We start from the raw sequence: 14151 nt of genomic DNA, 5'->3' as shown, positions 1-14151 counted from the left end.
GTGAATTCTGGTTGTCAAGTGTTGTGTTGTTTATGAGGGATTATATTTGGTAGATTCTGAATTAAAAATGAATGATTGTGTACAAGTATGATAATTATTATGAAGAAATAAAATTATTATTTTTTAAATATTACTGAATATTTGTTCTTAAATGTTTTTTTTTGAAAATCAGATGTTCAGAAAGATTGGTTTAACTAACATAACAAAGTTTAAAAATGAAATCATTATAAATTAATTAAATAATTCTATCAAAATGTTTACTGAGATATTCATAATTAGCATGAGTTTATTCAATTGTATCATAAATGTAAATTTAAAGGGACTGTCAACACGACGACGAAGAAAAGAAAAGTTGTACAATACCGTATTTCTTACCAATTATTAGTTTATATTGATTAAAATAACACAACTGGTGTATAACATTACTTGAAAAAAGTTGTTTAGTTATCATATTTTCAGTACATTTGGTAATAAGTTATACTGGGTATGTCTACCAGGTAACTACCAGTTAACTATAAATAACGCCAGTAGATTGATTATCATCGTCACGTGGTAAACCCAGGAATGCAAATTGTGCATGCGTAGTGAATTGTATATATATATATATATATATATAATTATCAATCTTCTTGCGTTGTTTATAGTGTGTATATCGTTATGTCACCTATTTTCGCGATGTACTTTTGATTTCACATCGCAAAATTTTATTACCGAATAGAATGGAAATATTAACTTTTTTCAATTAACGTAATATACCAGTCGTGACAATTTAATCAATATAAACTAATAATTGTAAAAAACACGGTATTTTACAACTTTTCTTTTCTTTGTCGTCGTGGTTGACAGTCCCTTTAAATTATTTGAGGCAACTTAAACAGAATAACATTATAAGGTAGCTGAGACATACGCTATAAACTGGCTTCATACAAATAATATTTTACCTTAAATGTAAAACAATTAACTAATGCAAGAAAAGAATAAGCAAAAATGCAGGATTTAATGCAATGTTATTCGTGTCAAAACCTATAGTAACCAGACAACATGTCTGCAATTAAGGAAACAAATACTGACTAATATTTAATTAATTTATTTGTGTGTCATGTTCTTAACTTTTAATTATTATCTCACCAAGATTTAATTACAGGATAAAGTGTTTAGTTAAAATAGGAAGGATTGAGCAATATGGGACATAAATTGTGTGACAATATCACCTAATTGCTGTGAAATGCACTCTCTCTATCACCAAAGTGAAAATTGTCAATAGGGTGATATGCTTTTTTAGCTAAAAATGTGTGAAACACATGTTGATTGGCATGTCCCATTGAAGTCATTGAAGTAATTAGAAGGACTTTATAAAAAGATGTGTTTTTAGGTGTTTACTATGTACTGTTGTTTGTTGGCTTAAGTGCTTAAGACATAATTAGGAATCAATGTTGCACAATAATTATGTATTCTTGACAATAAAGTAAATTCAAATTGGATTTGTAGATATTAGCTTTGATAGATCATTTAACATTTGGTTGACTTTGAGGTAACACAATATGTTTTTCGAATTATTCATGTTATTAAAATAAGGAGACTGCTAATATCTGTTTACGGTAGGTTGATATCCAAATATAATAATATTAGGTACATGTATAGTTAGCATATTTAGAAAATAGCGTTTCTATATTTTTATACCCCCACAAACGAAGTTTAGGGGGTATATAGGAGTGAACTTGTCTGTCGGTCGGTCGGTCTGTCGGTCTGTCTGTCGATCCGTATTAAGTGTCCGCTCTCTTTTTCAAGTAGTTTTCATCCGATCTTCACCAAACTAGGTCAGAAGTTGTATCTAGATGATGTCTAGGCAAAGCTCGAACATGGACCTTGCTGGGTCAAAAACTAGGTCACGGGGTCACTAAGTGCGTTTTAAACATTTAGCATGTTGTCCGCTCTCTGATTCAAGTAGTTTTCATCCGATCTTCACAAAACTTGGTCAGAAGTTGTATTTAAATGATGTCTAGGCCATGTTCGAACATAGGCCTTGCCGGGTCAAAAACAAGGTCACGGGGTCACTTTGTGCGTTTTAAAAAATTAGCATGTTGTCCGCTCTCTGATTCAAGTAGTTTTCATCCGATCTTAACCAAACTTGGTCAGAAATTGTATCTACATGATGGCTAGGCCAAGTTCGAAAATGGGCCTTGCCGGGTCAAAAACTAGGTCACGGGGTAACTTGGTGCCTTTTAAACATTCAACATGTTGTCCGCTCTCTAATTCAAGTAGTTTTCATCCGATCTTCACCAAACTTGGTCAGAAGTTGTATCTAGATGATCTTAAGGTCATGTTCGAACATGGGCCTTGCCGGGTCAAAAACTACGTCATGGGGTCACTTAGTGCGTATCTTAACATTGAGCATGGTGTCCTCTTTCTTATTCAAGTAGTTTTCATCCGATCTTCACCAAACTTGGTCAGAAGTTGTATCTAGATGATCTGAAGGCCAAGTTCGAACGTGGGCCATGCCAAATCAAAAACTAGGTCACAGGGTCACTTAGTACGTTTTACACATTGAGCATGGTGTCCGCTCTCTATTTCAAGTAGTTTAAATCCGATCTTCACCACACTTGGTCAGAAGTTGTAACTAGATGCAGTCTTGGCATTAACCCGCTCGACCGTCGACCGAGTCGAGTGATGTTTGCGTCGGTCGAGGGAAAATTCCCAGCCGGTGGCCTGATCGGTCGAGTACTTTTTTTCGTTTCCGAACTAAGCAAATTGTCCGAAATAGCAACAACTAGACGCTTATTCGTTACTGTATCGATTGATCTCCCTTGAGCGCTCGTTGACTAAACGCTTATAGAACAGTATTGTAGATCAATCTCGCCTGACGCTTTTACACTGTTGTCTAGCAACCGTAATAAGTGAGTGGAGAACTTGTCAATGACTCAGTTAAATGTCTCTTTTGCGTTACTTTACGGGCGCAACGCCAAAACCCATACCAACAAAGGAAGATGATAAAAAAGTACGCGCAGTCTCGGAATTGCAAGTTTCAACCATCGTGGCAAACCAATCGCCCCTGGCTTGGTTTCGATGATGTCAACGGGGTGATGACCTTCTCCGTATGTCAGCAGTTTTCGCGCGATAATGACGAAAACGCATTCGTGAAAGGCACTAAGTACTTGAGGATTGATGGTATCAAGGCTCATTAAGTTAGTGAGAGCCATATTCAGGCAATCAGTCGTCATTCTGCCATTAAAACACCTGTACATCAAAGTGCAGCATGCAAAGCTCTCACTGCCTTAAGAAAGGCCGACCATGACAAACTCATAACTAAAATGAGAAACGCACATGCTTGTGCTAAGCACAACTTAAGTTTTAAAGCCTACAATGTTGTGTGCAGACTAGATAAGATGAAGCAAGTGCTGGTTGGTTCACAGTACTGTTCTCATAAGGCTGGGGCCAAATTCTGTGAATCAATTGCGAAGACAACCAAGGGTGAAGTTGTCAAAAAAATCCTGAATTGCTCATGGTGTAGTCTGTCATGTGATGGAACAACTGAATTTACTGGTGAGGACATGGAGTTCAAAAGCAAAATGGTCTAAATCCACGATTCCAATTGTAAAAACAAAATAGAAAGCACAAATTGAATGTTTATACGATCTTGTTTGCTTGTGGGTAAATTGCGTTTGTGCAGTTTTGTGAAATGTAACAGCTATAAAAATTAATTATAACATTATCTGAATTTAAGGGTTGAACAAAGGTGTTGCAGCACTTCTAAAGCAACGATGGCCATCCATTGTAATGACCCTTTGCCTTGTACATCGCCTTGAATTGTCCTTCAAAGATGCAGTGAAAAAGGCGTCCCCCGGTCTTTATGAAAAGACTACAGCACTTCTTCTTGGGTTGTTTTATCTTTTAAGAAAGAGCCCAAAAGAGAAAAAAGGTAAATAAAAATATATACTTAATGTGTTGACATGATTGACATATATTTGTATACTGTCCTGGTTTTAAGTAATTACACTTTTGTTTTTATATCATGTTCATAAACAAAATTCTTTAGTTGAATGTACACTTGTGTTTATTTAAAATAAATGTATTTACATGTATGTCTACAGTCAAATTATACATATGCACTTTCAGGTCTGCTTCACACGTTCGAAGCCCTTGGTGATGGGAACACCAGAGTTTTTGTGCTTCAATTTACTTAGGTGACAGCATTCTTCATTTTCCAAATATAAATAACACAAGATAAAACTTTTACTTTTGTTGAATTAATTTTAAGTAAATAAGTTACATTCTTTCAATAATTGCGGTGTGAGTTGTAAGCCAATATCATGAATTAACATGTAATGCACTTAAGAATGAACCATTGAAGTCCTATCAAGAAACAGGTTTGAAATCTGACTTTTTCATTCAAAGTGCAGACAGTTTAGTACATAAATTAATGCATAAAATTTCAAATGTTTTAAACGAATCGAAAATAAAAAACTTAAAAATTTTATGGTTTGGTTGTTTTCAGATACAGTGTACGGTGAGAAAGAGATTGCAGTGCTGTTCAATCACTTCAGGCCAGTGGCGTTTCCTGATGTTCTCGTTACTCTGGAAGATGTCACTGATGAGTGGTCAACATTACGCACATTGGTCTACAAAAGGTAAATATTGTTATATAAATAACATAACTGTTAAGCAAAACCACAAATATATAAATGACTGAAGACATATTCACATCTACTTTGAAGTAAATTGTGTCATGGTATCTAGTAAGTCATCTGGTTAAAATGTTATACTAAATTGAATGTTTTTACAAAGTATTTGCTTTTGCAGGTATCCTGACTTGACCATCGTTAACTGGACACAGGTGATGATTGACATGGCAGCCCAAAACCAGAACATTTTTCAACTGATACAAATTGTTCTGGCTCTACCACCAACATCGGTCAATTGCGAGACAGCTTTCAGTGCAATGAAACTTCTCAAAATAAACGGAGGGGACGGCTTGATAATGCACGCCTCAATGATTTGATGTCGATTAAGATAATGTCCCCAAGAATTGAAGATTTTGACCCGGAACCTGCCATTGCTGACTGACTGGTGTGTGTTAATCATTAATTAATAAAAACAAAACTGTTGTAGTAATCATGCAATTATATATGATGTATTAACTTACAAATTTAGTATAGTTTAACTTATACCATCATGGAACAAATCCTTAAAAAATTATAATGTTTTGCATACTGCATTTTAGATACCATCATGGAACAAATCCTTACAAAAAATTATAATGTTTTGCATACTGCATTTTAGATGTCCGCACCATCTGGGCAAAAGCGTAGAATCCGCAAAGAACCAGATGTGACATCTGGAAGCAGTAGCAGTACATCTGCAATAGTTGTTGAAGATTCTGACGACACAGAAGCCGACACAGAAGTGAGGGCTTGTCCTTCTACTAGTGCACAGGTATTATTGCCATTTTTTGTTACATTCACATTACATTTTCTTAACGCAGATGTACGTCTTAAAGTTTTAAATCATGAGTGCTTTTACAATATTTTTTTCCTTTCAGGGCATAGCTGAGATGATGGACATAGATGACAGTGGTTCCGACTCTGAAGATGATAACCTTGAGATGTCTGAGGACCTTGTGTCAAATTTGTGTGATATTAACCATGAATAAAAACAAAACCAAGTTTTCTTTTGAAAATATGTATTGTTCAATGTCACTTTTTTACAAAAATAGTTTCAAATGCTACAGAATAGTAACTTTTTTCGGGCTAGTAAAACTTGATTCGGGCTAGTGACATTTCCAAGCTGGTAGCCCGGTTCTGTTATTCAAAACATTGTTTTGCAGTAACTCATGATGTAGAATGATTACAACAAAGACTGACAGAATGAGTTCATACGCATAAAAATGTTTTGTATAAACATGTAATAGTCATTTTTTAATGTGAAATTCTGTTCAAATACACCCAAATACATTACTCCTGTGCATTTTTATAATTAATGTGATAGTTGTTACATTTAAAAAAAGGACTGACCAATAATCTGTGTTATTGATGAATCAAACATGTTGATTTATTTTATTTTTTTCTTATCGCTTTGAATCTGTTATCAGCTTGTTTTAAAAGTTGCTGGAATTAACTAGTTTACCTATTAACTTGTATTTTGAACCATAATGCATATTTCTGGCACATATGGCTTACCTCCCTTCAAGGATGTACACATTAGTGTGCTTTCAACTGCTAGAACTTTTATTCTATAAGATTTTTGTAACTGTATAAATTGTTTATTTGATCACTTTGGTCACTTTTTCATGCAACAGTGTTGTGGCCCCGCATTTTGCTTGTTACCCAATTATGATACCCTGTTACTGACTGTTGTCTATGTATTTTTGTTATGTATTTCAATGCAGAAACATTGAATGCCTTTACCGATAAAAATCAAAATCTAAATACATGGGGGATCATTGTTAATTTTGCAAAAAGTCTGACAAATACATACAATAAATGAAGCAGAATGACAATGTTTTATAATTCAGATAATTATTTGTCTCAAAACAGCTTACAGGTAACTAAAACAAAAGCATTGTATACCAAATTATGTAAACTATTTCAATGCAAGTTAAGTACACACAAGTCCTGTTTCTCGTCTCTTACAATCAATTTCTAGTTACACCCCTATACAACCAGTATACATGTATTTCAAAAGATGTCACCATACCACTGCTTTTTGTTATAGTAGAGTCCCAATAAAGTTAACATAGCATAATCACAAATTCAATTTCAACCAAATAAATTTCAAACAATGTCTAGGTGTCTTGTACATTGAGCAGGTTATGGTAATCCATGGTAGTAGACTGAATTGGATCATTTTTACCCTCACCAGACAAGCAGTTACCATAATTCTTGTTGTGAAAAGTGAAGCCGTCTTATTCACATGTATGCAATGAGATACGTATATTCACACATGTTAACTATAATATCGTATTATTCACATGTATAAAGAATGAGATATTAATATTCAAAAGTGTAAACAATTACATTATTTTTATATTTATAAGTAGTAACAATGAGATATAAATATTAACCCTGTTTATATTTATAAGTGTTAACAATGAGATCTAAATATTAACCCACGTGAGCAATAGTATTTTAATACACACAAATGCTGACAATCAGATCTTAATGTTAAGTTGTTAACAAGTTTTAACAATAACACCCATCCTAATATTCACACGTGTTACTATAAGACCTTAATACTCACAACTCTTGACAATGATATTATAATATTAACACGCGTTAACAATGCGATATATCATACTCGCAATAATGCTACTTGATCATAATCTTTGCAATCATGGTCTTACCATTCAACAAATGAAAAACGGCTTTGCATGATATTTTCAAATTTCGAAAGTTGGAAATCTGTCAATAAAAAAACAATATAAAGCACAATTAACCACCAGGATGTGAATTTCCAAAATGAAATTTTTAAATACTTATTTTGTTGTCCGTTTAAAAAATGGGACAAATAACATACACTGTAGAAATAAGGAATGACAATTTTTGTTTCATCTTACTTTGTATTGCCTGTCGTGCTGTACACCGTTTCACTTCTTCAGAGACATAAGCAAGCGCTCACGCGTATCAACGAAGCTTTTATAATACGAAATTCTCTCACGATTCGATTCATGATAGTGATCGCATATCATCGATCACTTGCAATTACCTTGATTTCTTCAATTCAATTACTTAAATGTAATGATAACCACAAACTATGTGGAACTTGACAGCCTTTGTGTTTCTATGTTACCTGTGTAAATTATCGACTACAAAGGGTAGTACGATTGCAGAAGCTTGCACCCACTGACATTGATAGAATGTAAGCATTAATATGATCATATCAGTGCAGTATATGTCTATTAACTTGCATGATTAATATAGTGTACAGTCATAGAAAACTTTTTCGTCGCCTATTTTTATTATCAATATATTTGCACGTCATCACGTTATATAAATCGATTTCGCTCGCTACCATAGGAAAAAATCATGTGTCAAATATAAGAATGTAGAAAGTGAAATCGTGTTCACATCTTCTCACGAGTCGATATGTCAGTTTGGTTTGTGATCATTATAATAACTGACAATACCTCACAATATATAACCATATCTGGCCATTAAAACTGAATAGCTGGATTTTGCAACTATAATGAAAATTCGTCCTAAGTAACTTTCCTAAATTTAAATGACATTTCTACTATCGGTCTGTACAGGAATAATCCAAACCACGTGCTACGACCCGAACGATGTGCCAATAGAAAGAAGAATGGCCTTGTTTGATTTGTTGTATTCTTTAGTTGAGCGGAGATATTTGCCATGATTTACAGCATTGTTTGTACTTATAACTGTCACCAAAGATCACAGTAGCATTTGTTTAAATATAGAATAACAGGTTACTGCCTGATCTTTTTCTAATATATCAGGCAAGGCGTGGAATAATATAACGGCGAGGCTTGTCGAGGTAGATATCAATGATAGAAAAAAAAGTATCATGTTAAATGTCGCAATAAGGATCTGGATTATCCGGTTACAGAATACAATGCATACTAGTATACGTGTGTTTTATATAAATTCATTAGCTGTCATATAATCTTCATCTAAGTTTTAAATGGCGTATTTCAAAAAACGGTTTTGTAATGAAAGTAAATGGCGTGTCAAAATCTGAACGACAGCATTGAGCTATTTAGTTTAGAGCACAATATCAGATTGAATAAAATGCATTAAATCAGAGAGAAAGCATAATTATTATAGATATTTTCCTTTTGTTCCACAAGCTTATACAGAGAGCTGTAAGCAATAGGCAATAAAGCGTGATTGGTACGATAAGATCATTATGCAAGATTTTGGGCGAATTATCCATGTAAATGTGTGTGTAAGGCAAATAAAAAGGATTGTAGATCTTAATATAGAATATGTAATGTATTTGTTCAATAACCAGGTCGTAAGTGTGACATATACAGGGATGAAATGGGTCTCCTTAATGTGGTGCCGTTCATTAAGCAGATCAGGAATTACTGTTACTTTTGCTTTTACGGCCTTACTTTTGGCCATTTTTAGTGAACCGAACGTATAAGTCGGGTTTTGAGGAAAATGGGCATAAGGCATGTGCGTAAAGTGTCGTCACAGATTAGCCTGTGCAGTCCGCACAGGATAATCAGGGACGACACTTTCCGCCTTATCTGGATTTTCGGTAAGGAGGGACTTCGTTGAAACTAAAAATTCCATAAAAGCGGAAAGTGTCGTCCCTGATTACCTGCGCGGACTGTAAGGCTTATCTGGGACGACACTTTACGTACAAGCATTGAGCCCAGTTTTCTCAGAACGCAACTCATAAGTGTAAGATGTATTAATCATCACTCGCGGAATGAATTGATGTAAATTATGTAGTACAAACAGTTATGAAGACTTGCTCTCTTCTCTATGTGTACTATTGTAAAAGTATAATTTTCGTATCGCAAACATTTTCCTCGGAAAATTAAAATATTACTTTCGGTATTCGAAAATAAAGTAGTAATACATTATATACATATTCACGCAATTGGATTTATTTGTCAGTAAATGCAAACAAATGCGTGTTAAACACCAGATTCATTTACAGTCTAATAACTTCTACAAATGACAGTTGTTTGGAGACATGCACAGTTTGTTAAATCCTGTATGAGAACTAACCAGGAAACACTTGGCATATGGATATCTATTGGCATTTCTCACGGAAAACAAACAGTTAACGAAGTAATATTCCAATGGCAAAAGATATACGCATACATATTTTTATACCGGTTTTAAAAAACGGAAACCTGGTTCAATAAGCAGTCGTAATTTACCGAACTTAAGATTCTTAAACTATTTGCGATTTTCGCAATTGATCAATTTAAAATTACCGGTTAAACAAAAGTCGTTGCCACTTGTTGATGAATGTTAACTAATAGGATTGAAACTTAAGTTTAAATTGAAGGACATTGTCAGAACTCTTTCTATAAGAAATACAATTTTTTCAGCTTACAAACTACTACAATGTTACTCACTTAGGTGATTTTTACTTGTTTACAGTATGTTTATGTAAAAAGACGTACACACACAATAGTTCGAGACGTCATGAATTTGATACATTTAAGGATCTTAAGTCTATCCTAAGGATCGTTTTGATTACGGACCCATGGTACAACATGCTTGACTCTGTCACCTTATTACAACCACGAAAGCTGACTTTTAAGAGCAGTGTGTCTTATAAACAAGTTATCTGTTCCTAGTTTTCTAAATACGCACAGTGTGTCCGAATAGTTAATTGTTTGATGTTTTGTTAACGGGTCACCGAAAATAGTCGTGATGAAATGTTAAACAATCTGAAGCGATACATCTTCCACATACCTGCATTGCTACATGATGAAATGTTAAACAATCTGAAGCGATACATCTTCCAAATACCTTCATTGCTACATTGAACCCATGTTTATTTAAAATAGCATTGGTATGGCAATACATCAAAGCAATACGATATAATGTGTAGAATGTTTTTAAATATGACTTTTTCTGAATCGATTAAGCGGCCGATAGGGGTTTTTGTACCCCGCTCTTATTGCTTCTTGAAAAATAATAAGCCATGCTCTAGAACAACGGGACTTAACGCATTTGCTAAACGTGTTTTCCCTGATAAGGCTGTGCAGTCCGCACAGGCTAACCAGGGACGACACATTTCGCCCAAACTGGAATTTCGCTAAAAAGAGTTTCTTTAAACAAAAAAAATCCTTAAAATCAGAAAGTGTCCGCAAATATCTGGGATGACATTTAATGCATATTCATTAAGCCCTATTTTCACTAAGCAATGTCATTTATTTATTTATCCCATATGAAATGTATTTTCAAAAGGCAAAAATTATGTCTCTTTTAAATGCTATTAAGTATAATACTACTAAGCCGTAGTTTATGTAAAAGAAGTACAGAATTATCCGTTACATTGAGAAGTCTAATTTGTTTTAACACTTTGGGCTGAAACTTTGAAAACAAACGTTTAATATGGTATACAAAACAAAATACAGATTTATTGGCGCAGAACTTTAAACTTGTATTTGTACATATTAATAGATTTCTTTGCTCACATTAAAATGTTTATACTGTTATTGGCACAGATTTAATAATTTTAATATATTATTACATAAAGTTTAAATATGTTTTTATGCATGTACAGGTGAACTCCAAGAGCTATCTCCACATACACAAGGACTGAAAGCCCTTGATGATGAATGAGACTCGCGTTGTGAAAAAAAGGCTTACTGCAAGTGCGTAAAGAATTCACCAAGAAAAGCATGCGCAGTCCGCAAAGGCTAATCAGGGACGAAACTTTCCCCTTTTATGGTAGTTTTCGTTTAAAGAAAATCCATTGTTTGAGAAAATCCAGTGTAGATGAAAAGTAGTGTCCCTTATTATCCTGTACGGTCTGCAGAAACCAATCTGGTACTACACTTAACGCACATGAATTATGCCCCATTTTCCCATTACATTGTACTCGAATGCTGGCATTAAAACCAGTTCTTAGGGATCTCCACTCCATGTTGACCATGCTATCTTATCAAACAATATTGGTGGTATGCCTGATTGAATAGCAAGTAATGCTATCTACTACGACTGGGACAGCACTCTATGCACATGCATAAAGTCTCCTTTACCCAGAACCTGAGGCTCAAATGCTTTTGAATCTTCTTAAAACATATCACAACCAGTTCTTCAGATAGGATGTCCACTCCATGGAAAACATGATACCCTATCAAACAATATTGGTTGTATACCTGATTCAATAACAACTTATGTTACCTACTATACTGTTTAGGGCCGTCATGTCCTAAGTATATTTAGGTATGTGGTATGAGGTTGGATCAGTGTAAGCGAGGTGGAAGATAATGAGGATGGATAGTAAAACAGCTGTATCTCAGTTAATATTTCTATAGTGGATGTTACAGTTTTCTCAGTTTAACTCTCTTTATATGGCTTGTTGCATTATAATATTTATTTCCTGTTAGATATATGAGAGCGTTGTGCTCTTTGATATCACTAGAGCATTTTACAGATTTATTGCGATAGTTTTTAGTTGGTCGCGTTAGCGGCCGACTAAATTTAAAGAGCATATTTTGCAAATCAGTATGTGCTTAGAAGCCTTAGCTACGGTAAGAACCGCAACTCACTCTGCTAGGGACGATTGCCGCTGCCTGTCTGCAGCAGACGACAAATGATTCTGCTCTTGCAGTGAGTGTATATACCAGCTTGTAAGACGACACTGGCCAGTCTAGTGTTTATCATTGAAATCTTTACATATTGGCTGCTTTCAGGGAAAACGGGGCTTAATGCACGTCAAATAAGATTAGCCTGTGCACACTGATTAGCCTGTGCAATGCGCACAAGCTAATCAAGGACGACAACAGCGAACAACTTCAATGCCTTCAGAGCTTTGATTTTGCCTGCATTTTGTATGCTGGAATATAAATATTAACTGCTCAAAAGTGCAACTAAATACAGTTTAATCGGAGAAGGTTGCATGCAATTTAAAACACAATTGTACACTTTCAGTAGATTACAATCAATCTTAACAATATATATTTAACTTTAGCTATACAAACCAGTGTACATTGGGCATAAAGTTGCATAAGCAGTCAAATATTTACACTTGTTAATCATTAATTACCTATAAGTCGAGTATTATCGATGCAAACAACATTTTACGACTGTCTGTTTGCAGATACAGTTATGATGCCTAAGTGCAAAACTGTAAAAATTGATTGCATGAATTTAGTGTGGCATGCGTAATTACGTGAGTACAATAATCTGACAGAGAAATTATTACACATGGCTGCATTCGTGCAGTTGTAAGACGTCCATAAATCAAGCGGCCCGCAGGTTCGTCTCCTATTTTAGTCTGACAAAAGTTGGCATTGTCAGCCGCCGTTTTAAACTTGAAAATGTACATAAAATAAAATCAATTTAGCAACTGTTTAGTGATAACAAATTTTTATATTCTTTATGCAGAAAAAATAAATGAGTGTCCCAAATGTTTTGTTGTTTTATGTACTTTGTTGTGTATGTGTGGTCATTGTTTATAGATAGGTGCTGAACTAAATCGCTGTCTAACAGTCTGCTATCTTTTTGAAGGGAATCCAAATGGGTAATTAGGTGAAATAACAATTGCATGTCGTGTCAGATAATTCGCCCGTATGTGGCAAATTATAGGCTTAATATCAATTTCAATCAATTACTTATCTTTTGGGTTGTTTTTTTATAAGGAAAGCTGAATTTCGATAAAGCCTTAGTCTCGTTGATACTTGTTGTATCATAATTTGTCTTGCTGTAATTTTGGTAATTGCTTTTTTTAAATTGTACATGTTATTGAATTATGAAGTGTCAAATGGTGCTTAAATTGAAGAAGATTACATTGAAGGAGTATTGGCGGAATAATGAACTTATTCTTATCAGAAACACATTAGAGACTGTCAAATAATTTATCGATTTTATGAAATATAATGTTTGAATTTTCTAAATATATTTTAATTTAATGGGTAAAATTATTCAGAAATAAATATTTTTCAACTCAGTATACCTATGGGTCATATGTTTTGCTGATTTGCTATTTCAGCACAATACAAACTTAACCAGTTGATTTGAGTGTAACAAATCTTATAACAAGTTAACACTTTGAGTTGTAAAATGAGCATTTAGTAAGTAATGTGTTGATGGTAAATTTGTTTTCAATTATTGTTTTAAAAAATTGCTATAATATGAAGTTAAATTAGTCAAGAGCAGTATTTATTCCTTGCTATTTATGCCTCTCTGCTTATACTTCTATATGTAATGCATCATATATATATGGCTGTAACTGGAGACAGTATAGTCACTTCATCTTGACTTATAATTCATTTAAGGTAATTTTTTTATTTAATGTATTTCTAAACTGTTCACTAATGCATGAACACAGTTCCAGTTTTTAGGCAGATTTGATTTGTATCAAAACCTAAGTTTTTGGGTAAAATCATTTTAAAATATGTAATTATATAAATGCAAATGTCTCTAATTTACATAAAATATGTGGAAATTAATAAATGCAAAAAGTTGAACTACATTATAATAATGCATCTTTGAC

The 14151-nt window shown here is 33.9% G+C and overlaps 1 long non-coding RNA gene across 1 annotated transcript; it reads left to right on the top strand.

Annotated features, from left to right (window-relative positions):
- Positions 1 to 6424, top strand: LOC127870319 (uncharacterized). Its single transcript, XR_008044759.1, has 7 exons — positions 1 to 85; positions 3722 to 3916; positions 4114 to 4181; positions 4493 to 4625; positions 4798 to 5064; positions 5278 to 5430; positions 5537 to 6424. It is a non-coding gene; the product is annotated as an uncharacterized LOC127870319 (long non-coding RNA).
- The last annotated feature ends 7727 nt before the right edge of the window (positions 6425 to 14151 follow it).

The sequence above is a fragment of the Dreissena polymorpha genome, chromosome 2, assembly GCF_020536995.1.
Source record: "Dreissena polymorpha isolate Duluth1 chromosome 2, UMN_Dpol_1.0, whole genome shotgun sequence".
Lineage (NCBI taxonomy): Eukaryota > Metazoa > Mollusca > Bivalvia > Myida > Dreissenidae > Dreissena > Dreissena polymorpha.
This window is presented reverse-complemented; position numbering and strand designations above follow the sequence as displayed.